Source organism: Lytechinus variegatus, chromosome 5 (assembly GCF_018143015.1).
Source record: "Lytechinus variegatus isolate NC3 chromosome 5, Lvar_3.0, whole genome shotgun sequence".
Lineage (NCBI taxonomy): Eukaryota > Metazoa > Echinodermata > Echinoidea > Temnopleuroida > Toxopneustidae > Lytechinus > Lytechinus variegatus.
Genome location: NC_054744.1, coordinates 31,038,878 through 31,054,078, shown reverse-complemented (window position 1 = coordinate 31,054,078; position 15,201 = coordinate 31,038,878). Strand labels below are relative to the sequence as shown.

The window sequence follows — 15,201 nt, the reverse complement described above, 5'->3', positions numbered from 1 at the left end:
ATTCTGGATTTATTAGTGGCCTGGTCCCGAGATTTTATAATTCTGCAAAGACAAAATAATGAATTAAATAGACCAAATAATGTGACAAAAGATGAAAGTATAATGAGAGAAAAATAAGTAAAAAAAAAATGAAATGAGGATCGATCGTGATCTGTGAGAGAAATAATTAGTGATGAAATTAATTAAGATGCAACTTTTGAACTAATATTTGTTTTTTTAAAATAATGGAATATACAGTATATCATTTATATGAATGAAATATCCATCAGCTGCTTCAGACAAAATAAAATTTTCTAGAGGTTTATTAGAGGGAGACCATTAGGAATACTAGGTGGCATCATGATTAAATTCAGGGATTTATTTAATCTTTATTCTGCATATCATAGGCCTATATTTCTAAATATACATTTATGTACATATATATCTATATGTATATATATATATATGTATATATATAGCTAGACACTTATTACGAAATCATTTCATTGTTACAAAAGTTAAATCATACTCTCTTATCATTACGTAACTTATGTCATTGATGATATTTTACCCAAAAGCGCAATATACATTCATAACAGCATTTTGCGCACCTAGCAGCAGTTACCCTAGTCCCGCTGAGATCGCACACACTTTAATAAAAACAACTGTCATTCAAACTTGTCACAGTTCACGAATCTTCCCTGAAGAAGGTAGAGGTCTACCGAAAATTTGGAGAGTGAATTAAAGAACTTAATTGTTGGCATTGCAAAAACTGCATTTCTCATGAATTTGTTTCGCATTTATGTACAGTGCATCCCAGAAAAAACGAAACCGAGATTTATCAGTGATTTATCATAACTTAATGACAAATAGACAAGTGACCTAACACTGTAAAGCTTAGAATTTTCTCTTTCATCTGAAATTACTTTATTTTTCATGTACGCATGAGTGAGCAAAAACAATTTGAATAGGGGATACCAAAATGTCACTTGGCGGGCTGTATCTGGGTTTCAAAAGGAAAACCACATTTTCGAAAAGTTCAATATCTGCTCTTTAATTTGATACCTCAATTACAGAAAATGGTCAAGAAATAACAAAGTTCTGGATACTTGAAATAAGGCTTGAATTTCAATAATTTCATAAAATGAAGAGGTTTTACAAGCTAGCGCCAAGACTCACCCGACATTCTGTTTTGTCAACGATCAGCCATGCATTAAGTCTTTTGTTAACAGTGCGATAGCTTCTGTGGGAAACCGGTGAAAACATGTTTATTTAATGAAATTATGGAAATACAAGCATTGTTTCGAGGAAACAGAACTTTTTTACTTCTTGACCATTTTCTGTGATTAAGGTATCAAATAAAAGAGCAGATATTGAACTTTGTAGGAATGTGATTTTCTTTTTGAAATTCAGATACCCCTTGCCAAATGATTTTTTTGTATCCTTTCTTCAAATTGTTTTGCTCACTCATGCGTGAATGAGGAATAATCTAAGTAATTTCAGATAAAAGAGGAGATTCTTAGCTTTACAATGGTAGGTCACTTGTCTATTGTGATTAAGTTATGATAGATTATTGATGAATCTTGGTTTCGTTTTTTATGGGACGCACTGTATATATACCGTACACACACTAGCTTATTTTCAATATACTCTATATTTGGTCTCTCTGGCCGCTCGATCCTCTATTCTCACCCCCCCCCCCCCTCTACAGATCTTGTAATCCCAATGATCAAACTCAAAAGCCTGATTTGCAAAGGACTATATTCCTCCAAATAACAAAAACTAGCTAAATTTACTAGTTATGGAGATAAATTTATTATGTTCTACATTATGATGCTCGTCAATATATTCTTTAATGGAAAAATTGCCTCAGACTCTCTTTGGATTGCCGACGTGCTCTTTTCTAAAGTCTGTCGGCATTGACCCGCAATCACCATGCTCACTTTCCCTACAAAATCTTCCCAAATTTAGCCCAAAAAAACTTTGAAAATATTGAGAGCACTGAGTTCATGATTTCACTGTGCAATCATGATACAAAGATTGTTCTATAAATCCACATTCAAGTATCCAAAATAAAATAATTTCAATACAAATAAATCAGACTTAAAAAAAAGCCTGGATTTTGAGTGACACTACACAAAACATAAGGCATTGTGTGGCTTCCCGAAAGCCGATTCCGCATTTACTCCCTTTTCATTCCCATGATCCTTTGCGGTGACATACACCCTCACGCGACGAACGCTATTTGTGATAAGGTCTATCGCAACCGGCTGTCCATTACTTTGCCAGCACAGTGCCAGACGATTGCCACGGTTAACAGCCGGCAGCCTACACTCACTGGCTGTTGTTAATGATGTTTTCAATTGTATTCTTCTTTCTTTTATCCTCAGAAAAACTTCACATCTTGGGGATTGAGTGCATTTTCCATATTTAATGTTGGGACACAGACAACGAAAAACTTAAAGAAACAAATAGATCTACGGTAAGTTGGATTTTGGATTCAATTTCAATCATGTCAATTATGTATGACTGGGATGATTTATTAACAAATATCTAGTAAGACAAGAATGATCGTTGTTTCTTGGGATTTATTTAAAGATCAAGTCCACCCCAGAAAAATGTTGATTTAATAAATAGAGAAAAATCAAACGAGCATAACTTTAACACTGAAAAATTCATCAAAATCGGATGTATAATGAGAAAGTTATGACATTTCAAACTCAAAGTTTTGCTTATTTTTCACAAAACAGTGATATGCACAACTGAGTGACTAGGCATGAATAACCATTTTTTCTGGTGATTTATTTAACATTTTCTGACATTTTACTATCATCCCCAATTCTGGAGCCAACGCAGGTCAGCAGAACAACCAAAATTCATAGACTGAAGCATTTGGTCTACTGAGTGACATGCAAATGAGACAGACAATGATCTCCCTCACTCACTATTTCTTTTTTTTTTTAATTATACAAATACAATATTTCATTTTTTGCAGATTTTACAATGAGGACCAACTTGACTGAACCATATAGTATTAAACAATGCTGAATTCCACATGTTCAGGGAATAATTTATTGTTGTTTCACTTGACAATGATGAGAAAATTAGAAGTTTTCAGATAATAAAATACAAAGAAATAGTGGATGACGTCATCAGTCTGTCTCCTCATTTGCATACCGAGCAGGATGTGCATATGTTTTGTAAAATAGAGCGAAACTTTTAAATGTAATAACTTTATTTTACATCCGATTTTTGATGAAATTTTTTTCAGTGTTATCTTTACCTTTACCCGAGATTCTGGAAGAGTGCTGTGGATCCCAGCAGTCAGCCTTCCAGTTCTGTGCCATTTTCATCCATCTCAATGATTGGTGTGGTGTCTGCTCAGTGTTGTTTTGGCTCAGATCTCTATCTTATATAAGGGGTTTGTTACTTATATGGTGAGCAGAACCGCTGGTCTGCCCACTCCGTGTCCAGTCTAATCTTGAAGCTATTCACATTCTGAGCTGTAACTACTTCTTCGGGGAATGAGTTCCAGTCATTTATGACCCGCTGGCTGAATGAATCTTGCCTCAGTTTGGTCAAGCATCTGGGTTTAGAAAGCTTCAGACTGTGACCTCTTGTATTGCCTGCTGAAGGTTCAAAGAAGGCATCACTTGGGATGCATTAAAATCCATGAACAATTTTGTACACTTGGATCATGTCTCCACGACGTCTGCAGTACTGAAAGGATAGGAGGTTGAGTGCCTTCAGTCTCTCTGTGTATGAGTGATTCCTAATAGCATAGATCATTTTGGTTGCTCTCTTTTGAACTTTCTCTATGGATTTAGCATCACTGTTGAATCTGGGTTACCATATAGAGTTGCCATAATCCAAGATGGGTCTGGCAAGTCCTTTGAAGAGTCTTGGGATTGTAAATTTATCTCTGCATTCAAAACTATGTCGTATACATGAGAGTACGTCATTGGCCTTATATTTGTTGAATTTTCTTTAAAAAAAAAAACAATTTGTTGTTGGGGTGGACTTGTCCTTTTTCTGATTTATCTGTATTAGTGAGTGGAGCCAACATACCTGTAGTTCAATAGAACAAACAAAATAACAGACTGAAGCTTTTGGTCTAAATATTTTTTATATGATTCATGTGGAATAAAGTTTTAAAGTTCATGAAAATTAGGAATGACTTGATTAATTTCTAAACTGTATACATGTATACATGTATGCCACCCCCGAACCAACAATAGTCGACCAAAATGAATATTGGTATTTTCATTTAGCTTGAAAATTCATTTCCTAAGCTTTAAATGATACATAATATGTTAAAATTGACCAACAATAACGGTTAACCATTACAAGTACTTGATTGAATGCAGAGGAAATTCCACAAAGAGCTTAAACAATAAGGAGAAAACAAGGTTTGAAGTTCGAGGTTCACTCAATCATGATAATGCATATTATCTCATGAAACTTCCAAGCAGTCCGAAAAAGTAGTGCCCAAGAAACTCCTTATCTTTTCTTTAACGCAACTTCACGACTTATATGTAAAGGCTTTTTTTAAATCATAAAAGTTTCATCATGCTTCACATTTCAAGTTATCAAAAGATGTATATGTTTTACTTACTGGGGGGGGGGTCATAGCAGCTTCATGTATTCCTATAGTAATTTAATATTGCATTGACTTATCTTTCAGATAAGCTATTTCTTTAATTTTGAGTTTTTTTAGACTACATGTAAATTACTATTTTGGCTATTGACAGAGAACCTAACAACCTGGTGACTTATTGGAGGTTTGGGGTGGTAGGTCACATATGATATTCAAATTTGCTTTAAAAGGGTTTCTGTAATGTCCATGGACACATGTTGGAATTTGAAATAATCCTAGTTTAAATACTTAAAGGATTCTAGCCAAAATTAAGAAAGTAAAGTTAATTAGCTTTAACACGAAATTGAAGATGCGTGTGTGTTTTAGTCCTACGTCATATAATTTTCTGATATTTCTATTCTTAGAGTAAATTTGAACCTAAAATAAAAATTTCCTATTCATCCATATTTACTAAAATAATTAAATTGTGATTTGTTTCTGAATATCTTTAGACCAGTTCATAGTTATCATATGGGGCAATTTTGGTCAAATGACCTTTCATTAATAATTGCATGTAAAATCAAATGCACCACAGTCTGCTTGCGTGAGTGGCTGTATAATAGAAAACATACAGTTCAACAAATCCACACTTTAAATATTTTGAACTTGAAAAAATAAAGCAAATAGGCTAAAACCATGTAATATTACAGTTTTAAGTACATGTAGTGTAAGTATTATTCTTAATTGACCATGCAGTGTTCCAACTTACCCCATACCATGTTCCAACTAAAACTTACCCCATATTGGGGTAAGTTGGAATATTTGCGATGGTCTTGTTCAAGGTGGATTTTTTTTCAGTAACCATAATAGATAAAATTTTTAGGAGTACATCTGAAGCCCTTAGATATATGCTTCAAGCTGATATATTGATTGTTTCTTGAATAAGATTTATTTGGATTTTACAGCCTTCTGTAAAAAATGTTCCAACTAACCCCAGTCTCCCCTATGGGGTCGCTACACAAATGGTTTTGTTGTGTGTACATAGCAGTCTTTAAAAAATATGGAGCAAATTGCAATGCAAAATGTCCCTCTATTGATTTAATGCCATTTTCTTTATTTTTTTCGAAATAAGTTGTTATTAAACACTATTATATTGAGCTTCCCCTTTAAATAATGGCCTCTTTGTGCCCTGAGTTTTAAGAGTGTTCATATTCCATCATTAAGATGGATCTCATCCAGGATTCACAGATTATCAATACCGGTACTGTAGGCTCATTTACGCATGATTGGAAAGCCCTTTGAAGGAATTCATTAAAGCTAAATTTCATTTTGATAGGCCCGCAGGTAGTGAAGATAGTGAAGTTTCAGAGAAAGCTTTGATATGGTTTTTAGTGAGTATCTTTTACGTGAAAAGTCCTACATGAAGTGACTATACCAGAATATTAAAGTGCTTTGAGTTTGATATTAACCCAATGACATAAAAAAGCTTATATATCTGTGACAAAGCAAATTTACCCCTGAAAGAAAATACTCTAAATTTAGGAGATACTAATGAAATAAGGAGAACTTTTCACAAGGATTTCTCGAAGGTCATATGGATTTAAAGCAAAATATGAGAAGAATGCAATATCCCTGTGCATGTTTCCTATAAATGCAAGACTTCTGTTTGCTGTATAGGCCTAATATTTACACAAGAACTGTATCTGTTTCAGGCAGGGGGGGGATGATTGAAGTGAACTGTCAGGTATTTTGAGGCCAGTGTCCAGTCTTACAAAGAGTTGCGATTGATCTGATCATGGAAATTCATCATTGTCATAATTCTTCCAACTTGACATTTGCATTATAATGCTATTTGTAATCAAAGAGGAAGCACGCCTATCATTTCTAGAAAACATTTTGAACAAACGTGCAGTTTAGATGTTGACGTTGCTGGCTTTCCATACTGTACTTGTGGTTGATCAGTTTGGTTGATCAGATGAAGTGCACCTTGTCTTTGTAAGACGGGGTCCTGATTAACGAGTTCTCATAATTGACAGACCTGTGCTGTTATGATTGGATGGGTAACAAAAGTATCTATGGCTACACTCACTCTCTCTCTCTCTTCATATGCTCTAATCAAAAGTACACTTCATTATGGTAATATAAAAAGTGCATGATGTCATCAACATGTTTATTTCAAGAACTGTCTAGGTTGTTTCTGTATATTTGTCAGGGACAGATTGTCCCTCTGAACTGTAATTAGATACGTTGATACATGTATTAGTATTATGATTTGAAAAATTATTAATTGTCATTGTAGAAACAATGATTTGTTTATAATTCATTTACATATAATTTTGACATTCATTTATCAATGATATACTGGTTGGCAAATGGTTTTCAGCAAATCTCCTCTGCATATTGCAAACTGCAAAGCCATGACACTGAATATGGGGTAAAGGGGACTCTGCAAGGCTTGGCAGAAAGTGTTTACACTTTGTTTAACTTTTTTATGTTTTCAGAAAAAGAAAAGTTTGTAATCAAATTCAACTTTATTTCAACCAATCAGGAAGAGGCATTTGATTTTTACTACATTTACATTGTAACACTGTAAGTACATGTACATACCTTTCTGCAACAGTCCCTATGCCAGGTACTCATTCAGATGCAATATCTGGGGCCCGTTTTATATTGGGACTTGCAACTGTTCTAACTTTGCCATTATGGCAACTACCATGGTAACAGGACTCAGCAGCCAATCATAATCAAGGTTACCATGGTACATGTAGTTGTCATTATGGCAAAGTTACAACATTTGCAAGTCCTTTGTGAAACAGGCCCCTGAAGTGAGAAGGGAGTTTTCATCTACCTTTTTCTGTTAAAAGTATTTTGAAAAAATGTTCAATCTCTTGGCTCCCACAAAACAATAGTTTGCAATTAATTTGAATTGAGGATATTTCATCCAAAATCAAACCAATCAGTTTTTGCATTTAATTGCAATTTATTTGCAATTATAGTCACAACTGCAGTGTTTTCATTTTTCACTTTCTGTTCGTACCAATAAATGTCTTTTCTATGTACATGTAAATGCAAATTAGCAACCTGCCTGGTAAATTGTTTGTGACACAAGCATCCCCCGATTGTCATGAAATATTCATGATTACAAGGGATGGAGTGTGTAGATTGAGCACCTGTGTGTGATAGACATTGATGTCTGCAGTATTCGAACTGTCAGAAAATGTGTAGCTAAAAGGACCCGCAGGGAAGGTGATGCACTTTGTTGTTGCATTCAGATTATTTGGTCTGTTTAAATACTGTACCTGTGATACTGCTTCTGGGAGCAATTGTTTGATACAAGATGACTTTAATGAACATAAAGCTGAATAAAACAGAATAATCAACTCAATACATGTAGATGGATCAAGTGTAAATAATTTGCCATGTGACGGGCAGAAACAAGTATTATACTTCTCAGTACTTTATAATACTTGAAAAGTGTTTTCCAAATATACTCTGCAGTGTAGCCTCCATACATTTACGTGTGCGTCCTATAAGAATTATATTTTCCCATGTGTGCTTGTTTATCTGTGTTTATATTTTTACCATTTTGAATGTTGAAAGAAAGCAAAATGCGTCCATTTCTTAAATTTTTATTTGTTTTTGATAATCTGAACTTAGTTTGGACTCTTAACATGTAGCCAGAACTATACTTGTATCATGTTCTCACTTTTTTGTAAAGAAAATGTATGTGTCAGACTAGAATATATATGCAGAAGTCAGGCACAGTCTTTTTTTCATAAAAGGCAAATGAATTAGCATTTTGCCAAAGATTGTCAGTGAAGCTTGTAGTTTGAGGAATAAAGTGCTTCGCAGGGGAGCTTCCCTGGAAAAGCCCCTCTGGATCAATTTTCACAGGGGCTTGTTTCATTTCTGTCTTGCTCTAGTCTTATAATCAGACACATTTTCACAGACATGGTGTTTCTATCTGGCTCTCGTCTTTTGATCAGACACATTTTTCACTTTGTGTGTCTGTCTGGTTTTAGTCTTATGATCAGCCACAATATCTGGCTCTAGTCTTATGATCAGACACATTTTCACAGATGTGGTGTGTGTGTGTGTGTATTTGAGTTTTGTCAGACGTATATCAATCAGATATGATTAGTTGCGTCTGGGCCCGACCTTTAAGATCACCATCCGAAAGACGTGACCAGGACTCGAACCTCGAGCCTCCGCATCAATTTGTAACTTCCTCACAGCTTGGATTACAGGCGCACGCCACAACGCCCAGTGGTGTTTTATCTGGCTCTAGTCTTATGATCAGACACATTTTCAAAGACGCATTTCTATCTGGCTCTATCTGGTGTTTTTGTCATGCTCTAGTCTTATGATCAGACATATTTGTGTTTCAATCTGGCTCTAGTCTTATGATCAGACACATTGTCACAGACATCGTGTTTTTGTCTGTCCCTAGTCTTTAATCAGACAGATTTCACAGACTTGGTGCGATCTGGCTCTAGTCTTGTGATCAGACACATTTTCTCAGACACAGTGTTTCTATCTGGCTCTAGTCTTTTGAACAGACACATTTTCACTGATGTGGTGTTTCTATCTGGCTCTAGTCTTATGAACCGACACATTTTCACAGATGTGGTGTTTTTATCTGGCTCTATTCTTATGATCAGACATATTTGTGTTTCAATATGGCTCTAGTCTTATGATCAGACACATTTTCACAGACACAGTGTTTCTAGCTGGCTCTAGTCTTTTGAACAGACACATTTTCACTGATGTGGTGTTTCTATCTGGCTCTAGTCTTATGAACAGACACATTTTCACTATGTGGTGTTTTATCTGGCTCTAGTCTTATGATCAGACACATGGACACAGACGTGGTGTTTCTATATGGCTCTATTCTGGCTCTTAATATCTGACACATGGACACATACTCGGAATTTCTATCTGGCTCTAGTCTTGTGATCAGACACAAGGACACAGACTTGGTGTTTCTATCTGGCTCTAGTCTTATGATCAGACACACTTTCAGGATGAATTTCAGATGAAATACTGAAGCGATCATCAATACCAGGCCTGTGAATTTTTTTTTTTTTTACTTACTTCACTTGCTGCAACCTTTTAGACCATTAGACCGGCAAACCAATTTGTGCACTTATTTCCACTTTTCTCCATTGAACTAGTAATTCTCATCCATTCATGATACATGGCTCTTTGTTATTTAACTTGAAATCCTCAGGGTTTCAAGCCTTTCATGTAGTAATACCTTGGGGGGGAGGTGCAGCATTGCGTGTGTATTGCTGGATTGTTGGAATGTTGGCCTGACAGTGCTACACTATTGCAAGCAAGCGATGAATAGGCTCGCCATCGAGTACGTTCATCTCTCGCATACGGTGCTCGCACTTGACAAGTTTTGGTAGGGCTTTGGAACTGAGATGTATCGTAACAGGGGGCCTTGCAAGCGGGGCTGATCTGAGCGGCTTCTGAATTGAACTTGTGTCATTCAGAGTATCTAGAGAACTGAAAATTAGGTCTGAAAAGGGGGTCATCAAAGTGGCACATCCCTGTACCAACAATATATGTGAGTGCCCCCCACCCGGTTCACACAATATTGCTGTAGTCACATTTCCATGATATGCATCAGCACCCCTCAGTAGGTTCTCATGCCTTTCATGTGGTAATGCCATTGAGATTCTTTGGCTTGACAAACCAGGATGTGCCTACTCCTCCACCCCTCAGCTCGCATCTTGATCAGCCTCAGGGTTTCATGCCTTTCATGTTGTAATGCCATTGAGATTCTTTGGCTTGACAGACCAGGATGTGCCTACTCCTCCACCCCTCAGCTCGCATCTTGATCAGCCTCAGGCTCTCATGCCTTTCATGTTGTAATGCCATTGAGATTCTTTGGCTTGACAGACCAGGATGTGCCTACTCCGCCAAGCCCCATTGAGAATATCCCGATAAGTTCTTGAAAAGCTTTAGGGTCTCATGCCTAGCTTTCATGCTGTAATCATATCATAGAAACTTTGAAGGTTGTATTCATTGTGATAAAGGATCTTGGTGGACTTAAATACAAAGGGTGTACCTTCTCTCTGTTTTCTTCTTGACAAACAGCTAAAAACCTGCACACTCCAACCAAGGGAGCGCCAGACAGTTTAACCATGGAGCTACATGTTCTAGAAGCTCCATGGTTTAATCACATTTATTTCAGTGAGTGGAGCCAGACAATAGCCGGCCCCTCGCCGACGCTATATAACCCGTGCGCAGCAGTGTCATTGCTCATTGCCTGACGAAGTCTAGCAGCTTGCAGACGAAACGTCGCTTTCCTCCTACGTTTGATACATCGTGAGACAACTGGTTATTTCTTCTACTTTTTCCTTCACCACGATGAACCTCTTCCACTTCATATTTGTCAGTGATGTTAATTAGTCAACAAACTTGATATAAAGTTATCCAAACTTTGAGAATTTGGGCCAATTAATCAAATCTGTCTGTCTTAATAGAGTCAAACTGATTTTCAGTTTTAAAAACCTCTTTTTTTATTTTCTTAACGATTCCTTGGCTCAAAATGAAGATGAAATATTCAATGAAAGTTTAATCTGATGAAATGAATCTGATGTTGGAAGTTTAGAGGGGGACTTGTTATATTAGTCTGCAAACGCAGACACTGATTGAAACTGTGATCAACAAGTGGGTCTTGAGATTGATAGATTGATAGATAGACAGACAGACAGACAGACAGACAGACAGACAGACAGACAGACAGACAGACAGACAGACTGACTGACTGACTGACTGACTGACTGACTGACTGATAGATTGATAGATTGATAGATAGATTGATAGATAGATAAAATGGTTTATTAAAAGATCATCGCAGCCAAAGGCCGAATTGTGATCAATTTTACAAACATGCAAGTTTCATATAAAGTTCTCATACAAAGTATCGTAACATTTTCTTAAAATGATACACGAACCTATTATTTATACTACATGTATGTGATCTTAGAAAATAAAAGTCAGTGGAGAAAAAGAATGCAGTGATAGGTAAGCCAAAAGAAAGAAGTAAACTAGAAAAATGTAAATGGAAGTTGTGAAGATGTGAGGGAATAAATGGAGAGAAAGGAAAAGAGAGGAGAGAAAGGGAGGAGAAACCAGAAGGAAGAAACAAGGAGAAAAGAACAGATCAGGTTCATCACATCTTGACATGTACACACCATATCCTATCACAGATGGTAGCAGGGAAATTGTAATGAGATTAAAAAAACAATAAAACGTTCAATTTTCAACATAGTAAAAAGGTAAAATGATGATAAGACCAAGGAGCTAACAGCTCTATGATAAGACTATAAATACAAATACAACTTGCTGTGTACATGAGATGATCCTTCTACAGACTGCATAAGTCTCAGTCAGGGACATTAGGCTGCATATTAAGACCACTTTCCTCGAATAAAGGGTTTGCACAGCAAACTAGGCATATAGAAGGTCAAGTTTAATTTAAGTACTTGGGCTCCACTTTTATGTGGTGCAAAAAAGAGAAAAGGAAAAGTCAAAAGAAATCTCTGAACATTAAATCCGATTTAAACAAAAAATGAATCAATCAGTGTCAGGAGTTGGAATTATTAGGAATGAAAACCTATTTCCCATGTTTCATTCAGATTTAATGTAACTGTATAATTTCTATAACAAGTTAACCATCAGCCAATCAAATTGAGTGATTTCAGTACCTTCAGACAGACTGTTATTGTTATCAGTTGTAATAAGTTTTTTGAAACAGGCCCCTGCAAATGTTGGTTTTACTACATCCAATTCCCACTTTAATATATTGTACCATATTCTGTAAATAGCAAAACAATGAAAAGCAATCACTCTTTTACTTTATTGATTGTATCAAACCATAAAATTACAAATTGTTTCTATTGCCTACTTTTTTTCTTGTACATGTATGCATGGATGACACTTCCAGTCCATATGAACGTCTAGTCTGTGAGATGCAGACACTAAAATTATTTCATACAAACTTAATATTGCATGAAGGCTGGGGTTTAGCCTAATTTTGTCAGTTTGAGGGGATGTTGATGTCTTGGACAGAAACAGTAAATCAAATTTAGCATTTTAGATTCTCTATTTTGGTATCATGATCTGGAGGGGTCTGTGATTGAAAACTAGCAATGAACACTCAATATGCAGGAAAGAGCCAGAAAAATATATCAAGAGAGTTTGAATAATGTCGAAAGAAAGTGAGCGAAATAAGCTTATTTGAAAGGTCATTGTATTGATTTGTATTCGTTTTTTATAGAGACACTTCAGTTGTCTGTATACCATCCTATATTTGGATACTGTATACACAAATGCAGTTCTTTCATTGCTGAAAAGGTGCATGTTGTTTATAAATGTCACTGCCAGATTGCATTGACTGTTATTCATTGACAAATTTATCAAATTGAACTGGGAATAATCAATTGTATTAGGAGTTATATTCTTTGGAGGCTTTGATGTACAGTAATACCTCGGTCACATTTGCTCGGCAAGTACGGCAAGTCGAAAACAGCCGTTTTAACATTTTTTGTACCAGCTACATGTACATATAGGTGGTTTGAAATAAAATTAGGGCCTAATAAAATGGCTGTTTTCGACTCGCCGTACAGCCGCCGTAGAGCAAATGTGACCGAGGTATTAGAGGGATAAATGTCTAGTATGAAGTTGAGGTACATTGTGCATAAATGTATGATGTCTATAAATCCCCCTTTTTTTCTCTCTCTCTTCCTCCCTGTCCCCTCTCCTGTCTCGATCTCTTCCCATTTCTCACTCCCTCTCTTATCTCCCTCTCTCTTCCTCTTCTTCCTCTCTGTTCCTCTCCTTCCCCTCTCCTGTCTCAATCTCCTCACATCTCTCCCTTTCTCTTCCATCTCTCTCTCTTCTCCTCTCCCCTCTCTGTACCCACTTCTCTCCCTCTCTTCCTTCCCCTATTCTCTCCCTTCCCCTCCCCCTTTCACCCTGTCTCTTCCTCACTCTCATTCCCTTATTCACTTTCTTTCTTTTGCTTTTAAATTTTCTGTCATCTACCACACATGCCATAATTGTAATGACATCCAGTTTTCATTTATTTTATTTGCTCTTTTATCTTATTATTCAGATGATTTTCAGTATGTGAGACCCAGAAACGACCTCTTGCGCCGCACTCATAAACACCCACCGCAGTGCAACACCACCAACCACCAGGGACTCTTCCTGATCATGTAATCCTAACAAGACCCTGACGGACGGCCTTCTTGAGTCGCCCACGTGCATCGAGACGCAGGCATCCACCTTATTACCGGACCCCACCCGATGCCATGTGCCGCTGCTGCTACTCCGCCACATCTCGCACTATCCCCTGTGTCTCCCATTCCGTCTCTCTCTCTCTCCTTCCATCTTCCCCTCAATCTCCACATCATTGCCTCTTCACATCTCATCATGAGCAGGCGAGGCTCACCTCAGGATCGGGGAGCGTATAGCTGATGAAGGTACATCGACAATGACAAATGCTTGAAACCTCTGTCTGCTACTTGCCATAGTGTGTGAATTTCTTACTCAAAGGATGTGCAACTTTTCTTTTCAGGATTCAATTCGAAATGAAACCTGCTGCTTCGCCATTTGTGATGTGGATGATGACGTACATGTGGAATTACAGGTGGACTGTATAAGCAGCAACAAATGTTTTAAAGCCTCTGTCTGTTGCTTACTATGAATTTCATACTCAATCAGCAGATTTTGTGGATGTGTCAGCTTATCTTTTAAAATTTCAATTCAACTTGAAACCTGTAGCTTCACTGTATGTTGTGTGGATGAAAGCGACTATGGAATTACTTGGAAATTATTTACTTCTCTTTCAGTCATCACGGCCGTACTTTGGGTAAGTATTGAAAGGTCTTCAATATATATGTTTGTATGTATATGGTAGATTCTTTCACACCATAATAATATGAAGAAATACACTTCATAGCTGGAGTATCAAAACCAGAACTCAAAATTTTAAAGATGAATCATAGAATAGAAAGTGTGATTTTAGTATTATGACGTTAAAAGTGGCAACATTCTTTTGCCTGGAAACCGTTCCCTGCAGGAATTAGCATACTGTTTTCAGACAATGAGGCTGCCGCCACTGCCACTTTCTAAAATACAGCTTGTTGCTTTTAGCTGTACTCATTATTTTTTACACTTTGAGATTCAAAAGTTTGTTAATCATTCCAGTGATGATATTGCGCTGTTACCGATATGTTTTCAGGGTGATCTTCACATTCAAACTATCTTAAGAAGATGTGAATATACATGCATCTAATGCCTGCTTTTCCTTTTTTTTATTTATGATAATGACATTCATCATATTATTATCCATTTGAACATGCTGGTATCATGGAGTTGAACATACATATATGTACATTCAATGACTGTTTTTTTTTTTTGTGATCAAGTGCATCTACAATGTACATTAACTTTCTTGATGCAATAACATTCTTTGTTTTACATAGATTAACATCTGGGCAGTTCCACGGTTACAGAGTGACATTCAGAGGCAACTTTTTTGCATTCAAACAAAGATATCACCCATACATGTATTTGAATAGTTATTTGCAAAGAAATGGTACCTGACAGTACATGTAGTTGGTGAA

General features: G+C 36.5%; 1 protein-coding gene across 1 annotated transcript in view; it reads left to right on the top strand.

The window, feature by feature from the left end:
• Positions 1-15,201, top strand: part of LOC121415922 (myogenesis-regulating glycosidase-like) — a 44,842-nt gene that overhangs the window by 13,373 nt on the left and 16,268 nt on the right. Inside the window, exons 2-3 of the mRNA XM_041609317.1 lie at positions 2,370-2,461; positions 13,686-14,444. The gene's annotated coding sequence lies outside the window, so the exon portion shown is untranslated. The remainder of the gene's footprint in view (positions 1-2,369; positions 2,462-13,685; positions 14,445-15,201) is intronic.